Below are 13,637 nucleotides of genomic sequence, written 5' to 3'. Positions count from 1 at the left end.
TCCTCAAAAAATTTGATTAAATTTGGAGCAGAGTAGATAACAGTGATAACTTAATAATATCATGATTATGAGATACCATCACATGGGTATAAATGGATTGGAATCAGTCATGTCTATATTTTACAAATGCCACAGTACAGCAACATTCAGTTACTAGATTGCATTTTGAAAACAATCTAAAAATAAATGAAAATTGAAAAAATTTAGCAAATAAATTGATAAAAAAAAAAATCTAACATTTTAAAAGTTCATTTATCTTTTTATATTTTTAAACACTTTTTATTTTTATTTTTTAATTTTACTTAATTATTTTTAGATAAAAGAATAATAATTAATTATAATTTTGCAACTTGAACCATATTAATGAAAATTCACTATACATTATTCATTAAAATGTGCCATCAAAAGAATTACGGAAAATATCCGTGACTCGCACCAATTTAGTTCTCATTTATTATTTGGTATATGTATAATTGATTAAATCAAACTGAAGGCTCCATTTATCTTTTACCGAAAAAAATTCATACAACTATTATAAAATACAATTAAATGATGCATTATAGACAACTATAAAATAATAAATCAATGCAATTTCTATTTTTTTTTATTTTGAGTGAAAAAAACCGATATAAACTTTGTAAATTTAAAAAATATAAAAATCTCAATATTTGTATAACACTTAAAGTATCTAAAAAGGTGCAAGTATGCAAGCAGTTAAGGTATAAAAGTGGTTTAAAAATTAAGCACAAAGAAGAAAATAGAGTTCTAACATAAATTGCAGTCTTCTATTAAAATATCTTAGAAATAATTGTAATTTTCACAAAGAAAGAAAAAATCACAATAGGCCAATTGCAGCTAAAATGTAAAGTTTATATAAATTATATGTGTGAAATTATAGTTAACTTAAAAGACTTACATATATAAAAGACTCAAATTGGTGTTCCATGAATACATTTAAATCTGAGAAAGCAATCAATGAGTAAATGTAATCATAAACTATCTTATAGTACACTTAAATAAAACCAGTCCCATATAGTAATATACTCGACTAATATAAAAAAAGTCTTAAGAGAAAATAAATATAGGACGCACAGGAACTCCTGCAACCCTTTATTCCATCCAAAGCTCATATGTGTATAAAAAAATGCTGTAGAACCAATCGGGTAGGCAACCCAAATAATAACCCATCAACATTGGCTAACTCATTAACTAATATCACATGGATCTCATCTTCCTGATGTCTTCATTTGCTCCAAAACCTCTATTGCTAATGTGTCTGGGACCTTATATAAAATGCATTGACCCCATCAATGCAGTTCACACCCTTCTTTATTCTTCTTGCCAAGAACTCCAAATGGCCATAGATCGAGTAAAGCATTTTGAAGACACTAAGGGTCTTACGTACTGACAAAAAGAGTAGAAAATAAGAATTCATTTGGAAAAGGAACATGTAATGAAATTTTCATTTTGTAATACACAAATAAGATAATATCTAGAAAGAAGTAATTGCAAAACATAAACAAATAGCCACCAAGTTGAAATTACCATGAAAAAGCCCACGAGAGCCAAAGAAAAGTTCTTTAAATAATGGTCAAGCCAATTTGATAAATGAATAAAGAAGAGAGGGAATCTATATAAAAGTAGGAAAAAAAAAAACAAAAGATCCAGTTGCCAAAATCACCTAATGAAAATAAAAGCCAAATGCAATACAAATAAATATCAGACAACTACAGTAAATATCAATTAGTTATGTAAATTGAGTCATTAATAAATGAAATACATAGGTAAATACACTACAATATAATTCACTTTTCCTAGCGGTTTTATTTGCTGTTTTAACCGCCCCCACAGGTGATAGGGGCAGTCTTTAGAACCACCGCTAATGACACCATCTCTACTTTGTAGAGGCGATTTTATCAAACGCCGGGATAAGTGATTTGCTAGCGACAGTTTATTGGGATGATTAAAATCGTCACTATGAATTTTATAGAGGCCGTTCTAACTGATAATCTTTCAACTACATTATTTATATTTATGGAGACACATTACTTTTTCATAAGCGCAGGTAATCAAACCTTTACAAGAGAAACAAATGACATGGCCATCATTGAAATGGCCTTTCCAGCATAAAAATGCCAACTCTACACTGAAATTCTACCAGCTGCTTGGTTCCATCATCTAAAATAATCACACAAAAAAAAGCAACTAAAGTATCTTGGGGAGGGAGCTTCTTTCACATTAATATATATAAATATTAATAATACAAGTAGCTATTATGAAGTATGAAAGAAAATGGAAAGGAAAATGGAGGAACTTAGTCAACTCACATATCAAAATCACCCATTTTAGCTGAAATTCATCAAATATAAAATAATTGTAAGAGCTTTTCTTTTCTTTTAAGTGCAAGGACAAAGCAATATAGTGGTGATAAAAGAAGGATGGGTGCTAGTTAATGGTTAGCTTTAAGTATTTGAAAAAAGAGGAAGCAAATGGTAATAAAAAAAAAGAAAGAACTGCTTTATTAATTGATGCACTATTTCAGCAAAACTCAAGATTTTCATAAAGACCGGTGAGGGTGGAGACATATATTGAAACAGGACGGATTAGACTCTGTCAGGAGTTATAATCAATAACAGTTGGCTAAGACGAAATTTAGAAAACGAAAGACTACAAGCTGAAATCTCTTATTCAATTCTCGAAAATTGACAAGTATTTCCAACGGCCAAGAAAAATGCTATTTATAATAGAAAAAATCCTAATATGAAAAATTATGAAAATATCCAAAAAATAATAAAAATGCAAAATTGACCCCCTAAGTGATAGAATTTTCGCCTCGAACTTTATAGCAGGCCTGCGGCTCTCGTCACACTTTTGAAAGTTGTGGGTCTCAAAATTTCCTTTCCGAAAATGTATTATGGGTCACACTTTTGAAAGTTATGCACCTCGAAATTCACTTTTCAAAAAGCTATTATGGGCCTTCAACGGATATCAGCAGCAGAAGTTAAGCTCGGTCCAAGTCTGCGATAAGATCTAAGCTAATTGCTTCGCATCATTTCCTTTCACTTGTAAAGAACTCAACCTCGAGTTGTCATCAGCAGTGTAGTACTGAAATAAATCCGCTACGTTAAATGTCTTGGAATTTTCATATAATCTGGGAGGTTAAGGATATAGGCATTGTCATTAATCTTCTGAATAATCCGAAATGGACCAATCTTTTTTGGGTCAATCTTTTTCTAACCTCCACTACGTTCCTTGCGTAAATACACCATAACTTGATCACCGACATTGAAGGACTTGAAATGCCTATGTTTATCAGCTATAGCTTTATACCTGTCATTGGATTCCGTAAGGCAATGTTGTACCTGTTTGAAACCGTTGACATGCTGATTTGCCAAGTTGTTTGTTGTAATACTATTATGAAAACCTATAGGAAGGGCAATAAGGTCAACTGTATGCACTGGAATTTTCTTGTACACAACTACAAAGGGTGACATTTTTATAGAGTTGTGGACAAAATTGTTGTAAGCAAATTCTGCTTGGGCAAGAACAAGATCTCAAGCAGTTTTCTTATCATTGCAGATGCAACATAGAAGATTGCCAAGAGTGCGATTCACCATTTCAGTTTGGTCATCAATTTGGAGATGGGCAACACTATTATATCGAAGTTCAGTCCCAAAACACTTCCATAAAGTCACCCAAAAGTGAGCTAGAAACTTCAAATCTCTATCAAAAGTAATGGTCATAAGAATGCTATGTAAACGAACAATCTCCTCGAAAAACAATTTTGCAATATGAGAAGCATAGTTAGTTTTCTTGCAAGGAACAAAATGCACCATTTTGGAGAACCTGTCAACAACAATAAAAATGGAATCAAATCCACATTGAGTACGTAGAAGACCAAGAACAAAATCTATAGACAAGTCATCCCAAGGATATTCTAGAATAGCAATGAAGTGTATAAGCCCATATTCTGCGAATGACCCTTCTGAGTTTGACAAACCGGGTACTTCTAAACCATCCAACCTATATTCTTTTTCAATTGTGGCTAATAAAAACGCTCCTCTAAACTAGCAATAGACTTATCACGCCTCAAATGACGACTCAAACCTCCTTCATGGACCTCTCGAATTAATTTTTTCCACAGAGAAGAGCGAGGAATGCATAATCTGTTCTCATTAAAAAGAAAGCCATCATGTATCAAAATCCATCAGCAGGATGGCGAGCCTGGACCTTCGCCCATATATCAGTAAAATCATCATCTACAATATACAAATCCTTTAGAAATTCAAAATTCACAACCTCTTGACTAACTGCAATCAATAAATCAGCCTCCTACTCAAAGCGTCTGCTACCATATTACCATGGCCAACCTCATATTTGATGACATAATGAAAAGGTCCAAAATAAGCTGCTTATCGAGTATGTATCTTATTCACATATTTTTTAGTCTTAAGGTGAATCAAAGATTGATTATCTATGTAAATAATAAACTTTCATCCCATCAGATACTATTTTCAAGTTTTAAAGACTTGGAACACTGCATATAATTTCTGCTCATAAGTAAACCACTTTTTCCTAGCATCATTCAAATTCTCACTAAAGAAGGCAATAGGCCTATTAGACTGCGATGACACACTGCCAATCCCAACTTCACAAGCATCACATTCAAACTCAATCAGTTTATCAAAATCAGGTAGAGTAAGAATAGGAGCAGAAGTAAGCTTATATTTAATCTCCTCCAAACTTTTGTTGGCAGTGTCAGTCCAAGTAAATTTCTGCATTCTCTCTTTCTTCAAATAATCTGTGATAGGGGTAACGATATTACTAAAATTTCTAATAAACTGCCGATAGAAAGTAACAAGTCTATGAAAGCTGCAGACTTTTGAAATATTTTTGGGAATGGGCCAGTTCTGTATTGCTTCTACCTTTTTCTCATCAACATACATCCCTTTTGCATTGACAACAAATCTAAAAAACAGAATGTGCTTCGTCATATAGATGCATTTTTTTAAATTAACAAACTCACTTTCTTTCAAGGCTGTCATGACTTTATGGATGTGCTGTAAATGTTCTTCCCTGTGACTAAAATAAAAATATCATCAGAATAAATAACTATAAATTTGCGTAAGAAAGGACACAAAACCTAGTTTATAAGTCGCATGAACGTGCTAGGTGCATTCGTCAAACCAAACGGCATAACCAGCCACTCGTACAAACCTTCATTAGTTTTAACGGTTGTCTTCCATTCATCTCCCTTCTTAATCCGAACTTGGTGATAGCCACTTTTAAGGTCGACCTTAGAGAAGACTTTAGACCCTGATAACTGATCCAGCATGTCATCCAGTCGAGAAATAGGAAATCGATACTGAACTATAATTTTGTTGATGGCTCTGTTATCCACGCACATTCTCCAATTTCCATCTTTCTTTGGAACTAATAAGACAGGGACTCTGCAAGAATAATGCTCTCTCGAATGTGCCTCTTCTTCAATAACTCTTCAATTGTTCTTGGAAGATTTCGCTCTCCTTTGGACTCATCTTATAATGAGGTAGATTCGATAATTTTGATCCAGGAATAAGATCAATTCGATGTTGAATATCCCGCAAAGGTGGAAGCTTTGAAGGTTCCTCCACTACCCTAGGAAACTCCTTCAGCAGCTCTTTGATAGGTGGTGGTAAAAATGGTGCATCCTCCACTTCATCTTTTGCTCTCACCAATAAACCCAGTGTGCCTCCAGATTTCTCAACTGCGTCTGATAGCCTTTGCACCCCGTAGAGATATCAGCTACAGTTTTTCCTTCCACTTTAGAATGTTTTGCAGAACTAGAAGGCAAAATAGTAATCTTCTTCCGATTCCATGTAAACATGTTTCAATGCTCCCTCCCCTTATGCAAAGCATCAACATCAAACTGCCAAGGATAGTCTAACAAAATTTCACAGCAATCCATATCCATAACATTACAATTAATTAGTTCAGTGTAAGATTTACCGATCGAAATAGGCACGCTGCAAATTCTGTTGACTTTAATTGTCGGACCTTCCTTAATCCACCCAACTTTGTATGGTGAAGGGTGAGGCTATTTAGGCAACTGCAGCTTCTCCACCAATTATTTAGTTATCAGATTCTCATAACTGCAACTATCGATAATTAGCCTACAAATCGCTTCTCCCACTCGATACTTTGCTTGGAAAATCTTTCTTCTTTGCATCTCATCCTCTTGTTTCGTCGATCATAGAGTTTTCTTTACCACATAGGTGACCTCTCCATCTTCTGAACCAGTAATAAACCCATCGTCATCATCCACTTCCTCCTCAGATTCAACCACTTTCTCAACCCATTAACATGTCGGTGATCATTATTCACTCCTCTGCATTCTGAACAATTATTCGATCTATGGCTAGGTTACCTGCAATGACAACATGTCTCTGGTTGGTTTCTAATAAGGATTGATTTTGCTTCTTTTGTCTAATGTATTGATGACTGCTTTTCCCTTATTGTCTCTTCTTTCTTCCACGGTATTCTAACGATTGCTAGAATTTTCATCCTTAGAAGTCTGTCAGCTGTAATTATCTCTATACTGTTGAGTTCCTATCGAACCAGAATTTCTGTAATTAAAATTTTGATTTGACTGTTGTTGAGGCTGCCATTCAACATGTTCTTCCGCTCTTTTTTCTATCTCAATGGCATCTTCCAAAGTGAAATCGTAGCTACTCCCATCATATAATGAATTTCGTGATTTAGTCCCCTCTGATAATGAGCAACCTGCTGGGCTTCATTCTCACAGTTATCGCACCTCGCCTACAACCTAAAAAACTCCTCTGTATATTCATCTACCCTTTGACTCCCTTGAATACAATCATGATATTGGTTATACAAAACTTGGGCGTGATCACTAGGCAAAAATAGTTGTTCAATCATTTGCTTCATCAATAGCCAGTTTCGTATAGGTTCCAGCCTCCTGCGATAGCGTTCTTTTTAAATAAAATTCCACCATGCTGCTGCACCACCCTTTAATTTGTAAGCCACAATTAAAACCTTTTGATCCTCTTCCACGTTTATAACTTCGAAAAACCCATCAACCTCTGTTAACCAATCAAGGTTAGATTCTACATCCAACGAATCAGAAAAGTTTTGAAGGTTTATCTTTATCTTGTAACCTTTGTGTTGATCCTATGGAGGATTTGCAACTATAGATTTTGCGACCATAGGATTTGGAATGTGCTGTGAGTGTTCGGTCGCGGCGAGTTGGTTGTTACCTCATTGTAGGACTAGTTGTCCAATCATCTCCCTTAATTCTGGCAAAGATGCCTCAACTGCAGCCAGTAGCGCCTCTTAGTGGTTGGCCATGGATGAACTTCGCTCTGGTACCAACTGAAACAGGACTGATTAGACTCCGTCGGGAGTTTTAACTAATAACGTTTGGTTAAGATGAAATTTAGAAAACGAAAGGCCGGAAGCCGAAATCTCTTATTGAATTCTCGAAAATTGAAAAATGTCTTCAATAGCCAAGAGAGGGGCTATTTATAATAGGAAAAACTCTAATATAGAAAATTATAAAAAAAATCCATAAAATAATAAAAATGCAAAATTGAACCCCTAAACAATGGAATTTTTACCTTGAACTTTGTAAGCCGACCTTGTGCGTCTCAAAATTTCCTTTTCAAAAAGCTATTGTGAGCCTCCAACGGACATCAACAGCAGAAGTTAAGTCTGGTCCAAGTCTTAAAATTTCCTTTTCAAAAAGCTATTGTGCGTCTCAAAATTCCTTTTCAACACCATGGCAGCTTAAGCGACACCGTTTTCATCCACACATCTTCTATATCCTCTAGCCAAGTGAATGAGAGGAGAACGTCTCTAAAAGTGTGGCGTCTCTCTGAAGATGGTGGTGTCCCTCCTTTACGGGTCGAATCACTTTGCTTTGAGAGTAACAAGCGAGTAGGAATTCTCAAAAAGAAAAGAGTAGAGAACGATAGAGAGAAGCGGTAGGGAGTGGGTGGTTTTATTATTTTAAAAATAGGGAACTTTTTGACCTATTTTCTCATCCATCTGTCTCTATATAGGGGCATATGATTAAACTGCCTCATAAAAATTCATTGATTTTATCATATAAACTATTTTACAGGGAATGAACAAACCACCTTAATAAAAGCGCTGGAAAAGTCGTGTTTCTTGTAGTGATAGCAAGATAGAACAACCAACTAATAGAGGAATGGACTATTGCTAACCAAACTAAAGGACCTTTCATATTTCTACCATAGGTTGGGTGTTCCTGTAACATCCTAAAACCAATAGTTAAGAATAGTGACATCACTAGATATGAGTTAGGTTATTTCACTATTAGAGCAAGTGGCATTAGGAGAGATGCTAGCTCACTCCGAGCTATTTAGGGGAGCTGTTAGCATAACTTTAAGCTGCAAATAACTGAATCATAGAAAACTCAAATAAAGAAATGGACATATACAGAAATAAAGTAGAGAGTGTGATTAGCGAGTCAGAAACGAGTCACTTTCGGGAGGTGCTTAGGGTTTCCCGATGTGCTTGCTTGAGGTGCTTGTTAAAATTTGGCATGCTTACTTAAGTGAAAAGGACTTCTAAATGCTAAAAGTATAATTTAATAGGTCAATCTATGAAGATTGAAAGTTTGAAAACTAAATTGAAACATGATAAAGAGTTTAGTAGGTTAAAGTGTGAATATGGAAAGTTTAAAGATAAAATTTAGTTTAGTGCTTTATTTTTTCCACCTCTTCACCTAAATCCTCCATGTGTCACCTAACTAAGCATTAAAGAAATGAAAAAGTAAATGAAAAATGGGTTGTCTTCTTCCACCCACCTTATGGTTGTAGCTTATACCATTTGAAAACAAAAATCTTTTTTTTTCTTCCACCAAATCCAAACTAAACTCTCACCAAATCAACTTCTTTCTTTAACTAAAATTCACTCTAAGATCAAGAGCTAATAAAGAGCCATATATTGAAGGAATTGAAGAAGAAAAGTTTAGGGTTCTATATGCACCAAGCTTGAAAATCAAAGATGAGCTTAGAAATGTATAGGAAATAATATCTTCACTTCTTCATGCATGAATTTGAATTATAAAGCATTAATTTACAATTTATTCAATCATTTTCTAAGATATAAATTGACCTAGATAAAGGAACATCAAAGAAAAAGGAGATAGCTAGAGAGTAGAAGTGGAAAAGAAAGAAAAATTCAAGAAAGATTTGGTGTTTGTATGATTTTATGTTTTTCTTTGATTTCCTCATGAATATGTGAAATTAGAGATTGATTTTACTTACTGAAAATATTACTTTGATTGTATAAATATGTAATATGAATGTCGAAATGGTGTTTGAAAAGTTTAAAGTAAAGAAATTTAACATAAGAGCTAAAAGTGCAAACCTGACAGGATAAGTTTTAATAGGGTAGCATGTGTTAGCAATTTCATAACTCATTGTATAGTTATTGAAATTAGGCTTAAAATATATCAAATAAAAGCTGAGACAGAGCTAAAACTTTCATGAATTGACCAAATTCTGAATCTATAGGTAAGATGATGTAAATTGCAAGTGAACCTAAACTAGACAGGACACAGTGATAGAGCATCCGGAACAGAGTGTATTGATTATACCATAACTAATTATGTACTCAATGAAATTAGTTAAGAACGTATACCTAAAATTTTGTAGAAGACACTTAAGTTTGAATTTGTATGAAAATGTATGCCTCTGATATGTTTTGTGATACTATAAATAAGTACCAATACTGGACTAATTAAGATCTTATTGAGCAGCTTGTAAGTAAAAATTCATAACTTAAGATGATCATATTTGCATGAATTATATATGAGACATAAATATACATTTGTTATAAAGAAATTGAAGTCAAATTATAACTTTAAACTGCTTGAAAAGTTGATGCAATATATGGCAGAATGCAATTCTCTTGAATTGGAATGTATAAAAATTAACATGCTTGCTTAATAGGTAAGAATTACGCACGTTCTTGCTTGTCATACTTGATTTTTTCACGTGCTTTCTTAATAATAAAACTTATTTGTACATAATGATTTAAGTAAAACTTGTCATTCCTTACTTGTTAGTGCTATGAAATGTAAGAAGTAAATTGACTTAACGCAATACTGGAATGCTAAGTCGACAAAGTTTTACACTATTTGCCATAAGTTTCTCATCTTGTTAACCTTGACATATGATATATGTACTTTGAACATGATTTCAAATAGTTTCAAATGACATGCATTTACGTTGAACAATTGATACATTGAATTAATGATACTTGGTCCTAGTAAACTTAATAGGAGTCGAGGTTAGCTTAAAGGTATAACATGCCATATAAACATATAGGGTTTGTAGTACTACTATCGATACATGATCAATATTTGAGATTACATAACAGGCACCTCATAAGCATGGCCATGAAACCCTACTATCACAGTTTTTGCCTTTGAGCCTACCGTTTGACACCACGTGCTCACCATTATAACTTTTTGTCTACCTAGTTGACCCTACTATGTGTTTATAAAGGCTGAGAATCTAATTAAGATTGATGCTCAATTTTATGAAATTATCAGTGAATGATAATATGTTTGCATCTATTGCATGCACTAAGCTATGATGATTTGCTATAAATATAAAATTTACAATAGTGGTAAAAGAAGATGTTTTTATTGAACTTGAATGAAATTCTTATTATGCACAAGGATACATACGGCACTTCTATCTTATACTAAGAAGTTTGATAAGTATGCTTTGTATCATGTTAATTACACTTTACATGCTTGTAATTGTTTACTTAATTATCTATATACATGAGTATGCTTACTTTATTTTATTATTTGTATGCAATCACCCACTGAATATTAGCTCAGCGTGTTAGTTTTTACCTCATGTAGGTTGTATATAAAGTAAACACCGTAGAGGTTGTCAGAGATCTACATCAGACATCAAGACCATCATCATAGTTAGTTGTTTTGAGTCTCTGTTTTATAGTACAATTATATTTTGGCATGTACATATTAAATAGAGTGGATTATGAAGGTTATGTAAGTTAAAATAATGTAATCATATATGGATAAAGAAAAAGAGCTAAGCGCTTGCATATGATGATATTCATAGAAAAAAATAAGGAATGATTTTGTTATGAAATGCGTGCTAAATTAAAAAATAGTAAGATATCAAATGACAATTGATAGTATAATTATAAATGTGTTTTTTATATGTACTACAGTTTGAAATGATGATAAAACAGAGGAAACTTTGCCAAAATTTTGGTTTAAAATCTCATATTTACTTTACTCAATTTATGAAATTTACATGAACTACCTAATAACTTAGTAATTATACATAAAGAAAATGATTTAGTTTTGAAATATCTAAGAAAATATAGTTTGTGACAATCCTTACTCTGCCTACACCTTGACAGTGTAAGAGGTATTACAGTTCCACTAAGAGAGAACCTATAAGCTCAAATCATGCAAAAATGGAAGCCCATCGAGAAAAGACTCGAGCATGGTCAAGATAACTGAAAATAAGTATTTAAAGTAGTGACGCTAGAAATATATAGATATCTTTTAGTGAAAATATGAATCTAACCAAATCTCATATAATTGAATCCATATCTTTCAGTGATTGCAAGCAATCTATAGATGTCTTCTAGAGATTGCATACCTGTAGGGAAAGTAGATAAAGAAGAGAAAAAATATACATATATAGTTGCTTTTTCAGCTTTTCAAGATCTCTAAGTCCATTGCTATGCTATTGCATTACATCCTCCACCCCTGAAGCCCCCAATCATTTAAAAGCATTGGCATCTGAATCAATGATGGATGAAAAGTGAGGAACCTCATATGCGAGTGCTTCAATAATAAAAATACAATAGAGAGAGAGAGAGAAATTTGAATAAATAAAAAGATGAAAGAGGATTGTGTCTTACCCATGTCTCGAGGTTGAGAGCTCAACTGGAGAAGTTATCGCTGTCGAAGAAGAACGCAAAATCCAAATCAAATCTAAATGCATCAAATCCAACAAAGAGTACATGTCCTTGATCATTTGGAATCTCACTCAAACTAATCAGAAGCCGAGTCGTTCACTCTTTTCATTTCTCTGATCCTTTTTTCTCTCTCATTCAGCATAACTAAAGCATAATACCAAGAATAGTGATCAATTACAGACATATACGAAACAGAATCTAATGTGATAACAGGGAAATAGCTGGTTATGTCCACCTATTTAGCAAGTAATTTTCTAACATATATATATATATATATATATATATATATATATATATATATATATATATATATATATATATATATATATCTTTGTGCCTGATAGACCCCAACACTTTCTCAGCATAACTAAAGCATAATACCAAGAATAGTGATCAATTATAAACATAGAAGAAACAGAATCTAATGTGATAAATAGGGGAAGGAACCTCATATAAATCAAAAGCCCCCACCACTTCTACCCTGATGACTAATAAGTGTTTGGACAGTCTTAGCAGTTTGTATAAAATAAAATCCTTCAGAATGACCAAGTAATGTTAGGTAACCTGTACTTATAAGAGTTGCACCTTCAAATACCAACAATTTAGAGACCACTATTTGAAAGAAAATATGACATAACTAAAAGGGGTCTAAATAGTATCAAGGAGAGCATCACAAAGCACTGACGATTAACAAACAAAAGAAATCAATCAATCTCATTGTATAAACATGCCAAAAAAAAAACCAAATCAACTCTCATGAATGCCTACATATTGGATTCAAAAGGACAAAGGAGTCGGGTCGTCGAAAACTCACCATTCGAAATGGCCAGAAATCAGAAAACATTGCTCAGTCGCTTTGGTTCCCCTACAGTGGTCAATGATAAAGGATCTTTCTCTCGAAACAGAATAACCGGTGTATGATGACATTTGCAGAATAGATGAAATGTTCAGTCAATGCGAACATAGGTACATACATGAGAATATATGGCCGTTAAAACCAAAAGGAAGTCCAACTACACCGCTCACCACACATGATGCAAGAATTTTTTGACTAAAAAAAATAGGGGTTTCAGAGGGGAAAACAACAAGAGGACATGAAGGAGAAGCAAACAACAGAAATGGAGTTCCGTGGATAGGCGCTCTCACAAATGGCATTGTCCCATGGGAGAAACAACGAGGTGACCAGAGCAGTAACAAACAGCAGTGCATCAACGGAGAGAAGAGAGAAACAGTGCCGAGCTGAAGGCTATGGCGGCGAAAAAGAAAGAGTTTCAGAGGTAAGACAGTACGAAGGAGAACGCTGGTGGACAGACGCTCGCACAGACGACATCATCCCATGGGAGCAACGACGAGGCAGCCAGAGTAGCAGCGGATGGCAACCCATTGACAGGGAGAAGAGGAAAATAGGTAACAGGCAAGAGATTTTATCGAGCGAGAAGCGACATTGAACCGGGTAAGAGGCAACATTCATGGGTGCATAAAAAGGCATTTTAGGAATTTCAAGTTCAAATGAGCATGCAGTGAATACCCTTGCCAAAAAGACTTTAAAGCCACATGAGAGTAAGACTAAAGCAAAGCAAAGGGCAAAAAGGAGAAAACACTGTTCTCAATTGTCCTTTTCATAGATTGTAGCA

General features: G+C 33.9%; 1 long non-coding RNA gene across 2 annotated transcripts; it reads right to left on the bottom strand.

Moving 5' to 3' along the window:
- Positions 1-979: 979 nt before the first annotated feature.
- LOC110612827 lies at positions 980-13,531 on the bottom strand. Of its 2 annotated transcripts, XR_006350415.1 has the most exons (4): positions 12,818-13,531; positions 11,947-12,147; positions 11,719-11,824; positions 980-1,404 (listed from the first exon to the last, which is right to left on the bottom strand). It is a non-coding gene; the product is annotated as an uncharacterized LOC110612827 (long non-coding RNA). The 2 variants fall into 2 exon arrangements; XR_002487516.2 differs by lacking the exon at positions 980-1,404 and having other exon boundaries at positions 11,536-11,824; positions 12,818-13,530.
- Between the last annotated feature and the right edge of the window lie 106 nt (positions 13,532-13,637).

Source organism: Manihot esculenta, chromosome 4, assembly GCF_001659605.2.
Source record: "Manihot esculenta cultivar AM560-2 chromosome 4, M.esculenta_v8, whole genome shotgun sequence".
Classification (NCBI taxonomy): Eukaryota; Viridiplantae; Streptophyta; class Magnoliopsida; order Malpighiales; family Euphorbiaceae; genus Manihot; species Manihot esculenta.
The sequence above is the reverse complement of the archived record's forward strand: the minus strand, read 5'-3'. Positions and strand labels throughout refer to the sequence as shown.